Source organism: Rhinoraja longicauda, chromosome 37 (assembly GCF_053455715.1).
Source record: "Rhinoraja longicauda isolate Sanriku21f chromosome 37, sRhiLon1.1, whole genome shotgun sequence".
NCBI lineage: Eukaryota > Metazoa > Chordata > Chondrichthyes > Rajiformes > Arhynchobatidae > Rhinoraja > Rhinoraja longicauda.
The window spans coordinates 5551568-5559067 of record NC_135989.1 but is presented as its reverse complement, the minus strand read 5'-3'; the positions used below and the strand labels follow the sequence as shown (position 1 = coordinate 5559067).

The 7500-nt window shown below is 48.8% G+C and overlaps 1 protein-coding gene across 1 annotated transcript in view; it reads right to left on the bottom strand.

Annotated features, from left to right (window-relative positions):
- lpar2a (lysophosphatidic acid receptor 2a) overlaps positions 1-7500 on the bottom strand; it is a 101860-nt gene that overhangs the window by 19362 nt on the left and 74998 nt on the right. The gene's annotated exons all lie outside the window — the stretch shown is intronic.

The following is a 7500-nucleotide window of genomic DNA, read 5'->3' as shown; positions in this document are numbered from 1 at the left end:
CACCTCATATTTCGCTTGGGCAGCTTGCAGCCCGGCGGTATGAACATTGACTTCTCCAACTTTAGATAGTTCCTCTGTCCCTCTCTTCCCCTCCCCCTCCCCAGTTCTCCCTCTATCTTCCTGTCTCCACCAGTATCCTATCTTTGTCCCGCCCCCCCCCGACATCAGTCTGAAGAAGGGTCTCGACCCGAAACGTCACCCATTCCTTCTCTCCTGAGATGCTGCCTGACCCGCTGAGTTACTCCAGCATTTTGTGAATAAATACCTTCGATTTGTCTTACACTGTCTCTTTACAATGTTGTGTAAAAGTCGCAGCGCCCCAGGCAATGCGAGAAGCTTATCCACCTTCCCCCCCCCACCAGCCTGTCAGGCAGCATCTGTAGTTCTTTCTTACACACCATCAACGAAAGAATTGGTTTCATTGTGAAAGCTTTTACTTCATTTATATTCAGTGAGAGAAGCCTGGGGGAGAATGTGAGAGAGCTGGTGTTATGTTTGAGCAAAGGCATGTGTAATCTTTGTAATAAACTTAGTTTATTCGTCTTGCTCGGTTTTAAGCGTTGGTTAATATACCATCAAATTCCGATTAAATGGAAGTGATTTTATGAAAATCCAGCCCGAATTTATCAGCTGAGTGGCCGGATCTTTCAGGCTGAGTTTGGGAAATGTCTGGATTTTAGTTTTGAGATACAGCATGGAAACAGGCCCTTCGGCCCACCGGGTCCCTGCTGACCATCGATCACCTGCACACGAGTTCTATCCTACACACTAGGGACAATTTTACAATTTTATCATAACCAAAGGCGGCACGGTGGCGCAGCGGTAGAGTTGCTGCCTTACAGCGAATGCAGCGCTGGAGACTCAGGTTCGATCCTGACTACGGGCGCCGTCTGTACGGAGTTTGTACGTTCTCCCCGTGACCTGCGTGGGTTTTCTCCGAGATCTTCGGTTTCCTCCCACACTCCAAAGACGTGCAGGTTTGTAGGTTAATTGGCTGGGCAAATGTTTTTTTTTAAATTGTCCCTAGTGGGTGTAGGATAGTGTTAATGTGCGGGGATCGCTGGGCGGCGCGGACCCGGTGGGCCGAAGGGCCTGTTTCCGTGCTGTATCTCTAAATCTAAAATCTAAAAAAATCAATATTCTTTTGCTCTGGTATTTTCTTTCATTCTTCACATGTTTAAATTATGTTTTATTCTTCAATGTTTATTGTTTCTTCGTTTTGTTACTTGCAAGCAAAGCAACAAGGCAAACTTCTTGTATGTATAAGAATTATTGACGAATAAAATTTATTCAATTCAATTCAATGAACCCACAAATCTACACGTCTTTGGAGTGTGGGAGGAAACCGGAGATCCCGGAGAAAACCCACGCAGGTCACGGGGAGAACGTACAATAGTCAATAGTCAATTTATTTGTCACATACACATAAATGTGCAGTGAAATGAAAGATTACCCACAGTCCAACAATAAGACCAATAAAAATAAGCAATAAAAATAAGCAATAACACACACAATCATAAACCAACACCAAACAAAAAGAAACATCCATCACAGTGAGTCTCCTCCAGTCACCTCCTCACTGTGATGGAAGGCCAGAATTCTCCGTAAACTCCGTACAGACAGCGACCGTGGTCAGGAGCAAACCCGGGTTAAAGTTAAAGTTCCCCACATCAACAACCGTGGCGCAGCGGTAGAGTTGCTGCCTCACTAGCGCCAGAGACCCGGGTTCCATCCCGACTACGGGTGCCGTCTGTACGGAGTTTGTACGTTCTCCCCGTGACCTGCGTGGGTTTACTCCGGGTGCTCCGGTTTCCTCCCACACTCCAAAGACGTGCAGGTTTGTAGGTTATAGACAATAGACAATAGACAATAGGTGCAGGAGGAGGCCATTCTGCCCTTCGAGCCAGCATCACCATTCAATGTGATCATGGCTGATCATTCTCAATCAGTACCCCGTTCCTGCCTTCTCCCCATACCCCCTGACTCCGCTATCCTTAAGAGCTCTATCTAGCTCTCTCTTGAAAGCATTCAGAGAATTGGCCTCCACTGCCTTCTGAGGCAGAGAATTCCACAGATTCACAACTCTCTGACTGATAAAGTTTTTCCTCATCTCCGTTCTAAATGGCCTACCCCTTATTCTTAAACTGCGGCCCCTTGTTCTGGACTCCCCCAACATTGGTAGCGCAGCGGTAGAGTTGCTGCTTTACAGCGAATGCAGCGCCGGAGACTCAGGTTCGATCCTGACTACGGGTGCTGCACTGTAAGGAGTTTGTACGTTCTCCCCGTGACCTGCGTGGGTTTTCTCCGAGATCTTCGGTTTCCTCCCACACTCCAAAGACGTACAGGTATGTAGGTTAATTGGCTGGGTAAATGTAAAAATTGTCCCTAGTGGGTGTAGGATAGTGTTAATGTGCGGGGATCACTGGGCGGCACGGACTTGGAGGGCCGAAAAGGCCTGTTTCCGGCTGTATATATATGATATTGGGAACATGTTTCCTGCCTCTAACGTGTCCAACCTCTTAATAATCTTATATGTTTATGACAGGCCATCAGGACTGTCAACTTTTATAACCCCAGAGACTAAATTTTTGTCGACACTAATAGTAACTTATTAACTTTATTTATATGCTGTAACTGTAATTCTTTTTTGTGCACAATCCGCAGGCATTGCCACTTTCATTTCACTGCACAGTATGTGTATGTGACAAATAAATTTGACTTGACTTGACTTGACTTGATGTTTCGATAAGATCCTCTCTCATCCTTCTAAATTCCAGTGTATACAAGAATCAAGGGATATGGGGAGAAGGCAGGAACGGGGTACTGATTGTGGATGATCAGCCATGATCATGGTGAATGGCGGTGCTGGCTCGAAGGGCCGAATGGCCTACTCCTGCACCTATGTAGTATAAGAAAATAACGGCAGATGCTGGTACAAATCGAAGGTATTTATTCACAAAATGCTGGAGTAACTCAGCAGGTCAGGCAGCATCTCGGGAGAGAAGGAATGGGTGACGTTTCGGGTCGAGACCCTTCTTCAGACTGACCTACTTCAGAATGGCCTACTCCTGCACCTATTGTCTATTGTCTATCGTCTACTCCCATAACTTGTGAACTTGTGACGTAAGGATTTCATCGTTTCATTTCGGTACATATGATAATAAAACGCTCTTGCTTTTCTGGGGTTACGCCCATGCCTGGGTGGTATTGAGAGGGACTGTGCGCTGTCTACGGGCACCAGCGAGGAGTTCCGGGACCGCTGGGCACCCCGGAAGGGTTGAACGCATCCTGGACCAGGATTGCGAAATAGATGTTTAATATTTAGTATTTAGAATATGTGGTAGTTTTTGTATTCGTTGCCGGGCGCTGTGTTCTTGTTATTTGTCTTGTAAATATTGTTGTTGTAAATAATGGAATAGATTCACGGTCTGAAGTGGGCCATGTCCAACAAGGCCTAGGGCCTTCCTGGGCCTTTGTTGGACATGGCCCACTTCAGGCCTGGGAGCAATGAAACCCTACCTGGCAAAAGGCTACTCCAGCTGAACGGCGGCACCTGGTGGTGGAGGAGGTGCACTGCGAAGAGAAAGCAGCCAGCTGTGCCAAAGCCATTTTCCCAAGCCAAGCAAGGCCGCTGGATGAGGTGGGATGGCGTTGCGAGGAGGAAGATCACATGGAGTGAGCGGTGCAGCAAGGAGCCAAGTATGTTGACGTCCTTCCCTCTCCCACAAACCTTAATCTTTGGCTGGGAGAGGATCCATTTACCTGGACCTCCTCCAATTACTTTTATTTCGTTGTCTCCTTTCACCCATCACCCACCTGCTTCCGTCTTCCCAAATCCATCCAACAAATCCATCCCATTTAATCCTCTTGCACTAAGTCCCAATCAATATTGGGGAAGTTAAAGTTACCATACAACAAGTGGCACAGCGGTAGAGTTGCTGCCTCACAGCGCCGGACACCCGGGTTCCATCCCGACTACGGGCGCCGTCTGTACGGAGTTTGTACGTTCTCCCCGTGACCTGCGTGGGTTTTCTCCGGGTGCTCTGGTTTCCTCCCACACTCCAAAGTCGAGCAGGTTTGTAGTTTAAGTCTGAAGAAGGGTCTCGACCCGAAACGTCACCCATTCCTTCTCTCCCGAGATGCTGCCTGACCCGCTGAGTTACTCCAGCATTTTGTGAATAAATACCTTCGAACAAATGTAAAGGATGATTGTGGATGGGCCGTAGGGCCTGTGTCCATGTTGTATCTTAGTTTAGTTTAGAGATACAGGCCCAATGGCCCACCGAGTCCGCGCCGACCAGCGATCCCCGCACACTAACACTATCCTACACACACTGGGGACAATTTATAATTACACCAAACCATGTAGCCTACACACCTGCACGTCTTTGAGGTGTGGGAGGAAACCGGAGCACCCGGAGAAAACCCGCGCAGGTCACGGGGAGAACGTACAAACTCCACACAGACAGTGCCCGTAGTCAGGATGGAACCCTGGTTTCCTGCGCTGTGAGGCAGCAACTCTACCGCTGCGCCACCGCGCTCTAAACTATACTAAGAGAACAACTCAGAAAGGTCAGTCAGAAAGGAATGGGGTGTCAACGAAAAAAATCCATGGAATGGCTCTGGTGGCTTGTGTCTAATAGTTCTTGTGTCGTTTGGTATGTAAACTGCTGATGGGGATCAGGCTTCCACTGTGAATAAATATCAAGCTGACTTGGGTTTGAACTTTTAATCCCAACCATTCCGCTGCCTTTGCTCCAGGCACTGGCATTCCCTTCCCAACCTCTCTGCCTCCCGAGCCGCCTTTTCCCCTTTGATGGAAACTTAAGACTCTCTTTTGGCAGAGGTTTGTCATCGTGACATCTCCCTCTGTCCCTGAGTCAAAGGAATACTCGGCAAAGCTCCGCAAAACTGCCCAAGCCGGACATTTGACAACCTGAGTTTAGTTTAGAGATACAGCGCGGAAACAGGCCCTTCGGCCCGCCAAGTCCGTGCCGCCCAGCGATCCCTGCACACTAACACTATCCTACACACACTAGGGACAATTTACACATACACCAAGCCAGTTAGCCCACAAACCTGCACGTCTTTAGAGTGTGGGAGGAAAGGAAAGATCTCGGAGAAAACCCACTCAGGTCACGGGGTACAAGATCATGAGAGGAATAGATTGGGTAGACACAGAGAGTCTCTTGCCCAGAGTAGGGGAATCGAGAAATGGAATACATAGGTTTAAGGTGAAGGGGGAAAGATTTAATAGGGATCTGAGGGGGAACTTTTTCACACAGAGGGTGGTGGGTGTATGGAACAAGCTGCCAGATGAGGTAGTTGAGGCAGGGACTATCGCAACGTTTAAGAAACAATTAGACAGGTACATGGATAGGACAGGTTTGGAGGGATATGGGCCAAATGCAGGCAGTGGGACTAATGTAGATGGGGCATGTTGGTCGCTGTGGGTAAGTTGGGCCAAGGGGCCTATGTCCACACTGTATGACTCTCTAAGAAATTCTTTAGTCAAAGAGGATTAGTTTAGTTTAGAGATACGGCGCGGAAACAGGCCCTTCGGCCCACCGAGTCCACACCGACCAGCGATCCCCCGCACACTAACACTATCCTACACACACTAGAGACAATTTACACATACACCAAGCCAGATAGCCTACAAACCTGTACATCTTTAGAGTGTGGGAGGAAAGGAAAGATCTCGGAGAAAACCCACGCAGGTCACGGGGAGAACGTACAAACTCCGTACAGACGGCGCTCGTAGTCGGGATGGAACCTGGGTCTCCGGCGCTGCATTCGCTGTAAGGCAGCAACTCTACCGCTGCACAGCAGAGAGACGAACTTGGACAATACAGCCCACCCCCTCCGTGACTCACTGGTCAACCGTTCCACTCGTCACTTTCATTTCATGTTTCATGTATCTTGTCGTGTTTTTATGACTGTTGGTAGACCAATTTCCCTCCTGGGATAAATAAAGTTCTATCGTATCTTCTCGTATCGTTTGCTATTGTGCCAATCGCCCTCCAGTGTGGGCCAGGGGCTGTGCATTTGCTTTAGACAGTCCACTGATCATTATTCCGTGTGACTGCTGGCTCAGTAGGCCATTTAGAACGGAGATGAGGAAGAACTTTTTCAGTCAGAGAGTGGTGAAGGTGTGGAATTCTCTGCCTCAGAAGGCAGTGGAGGCCAGTTCGTTGGATGCTTTCAAGAGAGAGCTGGATAGAGCTCTTAAGGATAGCGGAGTCAGGGGGTATGGGGAGAAGGCAGGAACGGGGTACTGATTGAGAGTGATCAGCCATGATCGCATTGAATGGCGGTGCTGGCTCGAAGGGCTGAATGGCCTACTCCTGCACCTATTGTCTATTGTCTATTGTCTATTGTCAGTACTGGTGTCAAGTTAGGAGAAGGGGACGTACAATGAGATCTGGGTGTCCTAGTCCCCATCAGTCACTGAAAGGAAGCATGCAGGTACAGCAGGCAGTGAAGAAAGCCACTGGAATGTTGGCCTTCATAACAAGAGGAGTTGAGTATAGGAGCAATTCTTCTGCAGTTGTACAGGGCCCTAGTGAGACCGCACCTGGAGTACTGTGTGCAGTTTTGGTCTCCAAATTTGAGGAAGGATATTCTTTGCTATTGAGGGCGTGCAGCGTAGGTTTATAGGTTAATTCCAGGAATGACGGGACTGTCATATGTTGAAAGACTGGAGCGACTAGGCTTGTATACGCTGGAATTTAGAAGGATGAGGAGGGGATCTTATCGAAACATATAAGATTATTAAGGGGTTGGACACGTTAGAGGCAGGAAACATGTTCCCAATGTTGGGGGAGTCCTGAACAAGGGGCCACAGTTTAAGAATAAGGGTAGGCCATTTAGAACAGAGATGAGAAAAAACCTTTTTCCTTCAGAGAGCTGTGAATCTGTGGAATTCCTCTGCCTCAGAAGGCAGTGGAGGCCAATTCTCTGAATGCATTCAAGAGAGAGCTAGATAGAGCTCTTAAGGATAGCGGAGTCAAGGGGGTATGGGGAGAAGGCAGGAACGGGGTACTGATTGAGAATGATCAGCCATGATCACATTGAATGGCGGTGCTGGCTCGAAGGGCCGAATGGCCTCCTCCTGCACCTATTGTCTATTGGAATGTACAGCTGACTTCCGTTAACAATGCTTTCCTTCCCTTCTGCTGCGGTGCCCTCTATGTCCTACGACCCCTGTCCTCTGGTCCTCGATTCACACTCTCTGGGCAAGAGACTCGCTCGGATGCACAGAGTCCTCGTGCCCAGAGTAGGTACATCAAGGACCAGAGGTCGTAGGGTCGAAGGTGAAGGGGAAAAGGTTTAATAGGATACTGAGGGGTAACGTTTCCACACAAAGGTGGTGGTGTGTGGAACGAGCTGCTGGAGGAGGTAGTTGAGGAAGGGGCCAAGTGACAAACCGCGTGTCCCCGCACACCTGAAGGGCAGCGGCTGGGACACCCCTGGAGAACACGCGTGTGGGGGGCAGGA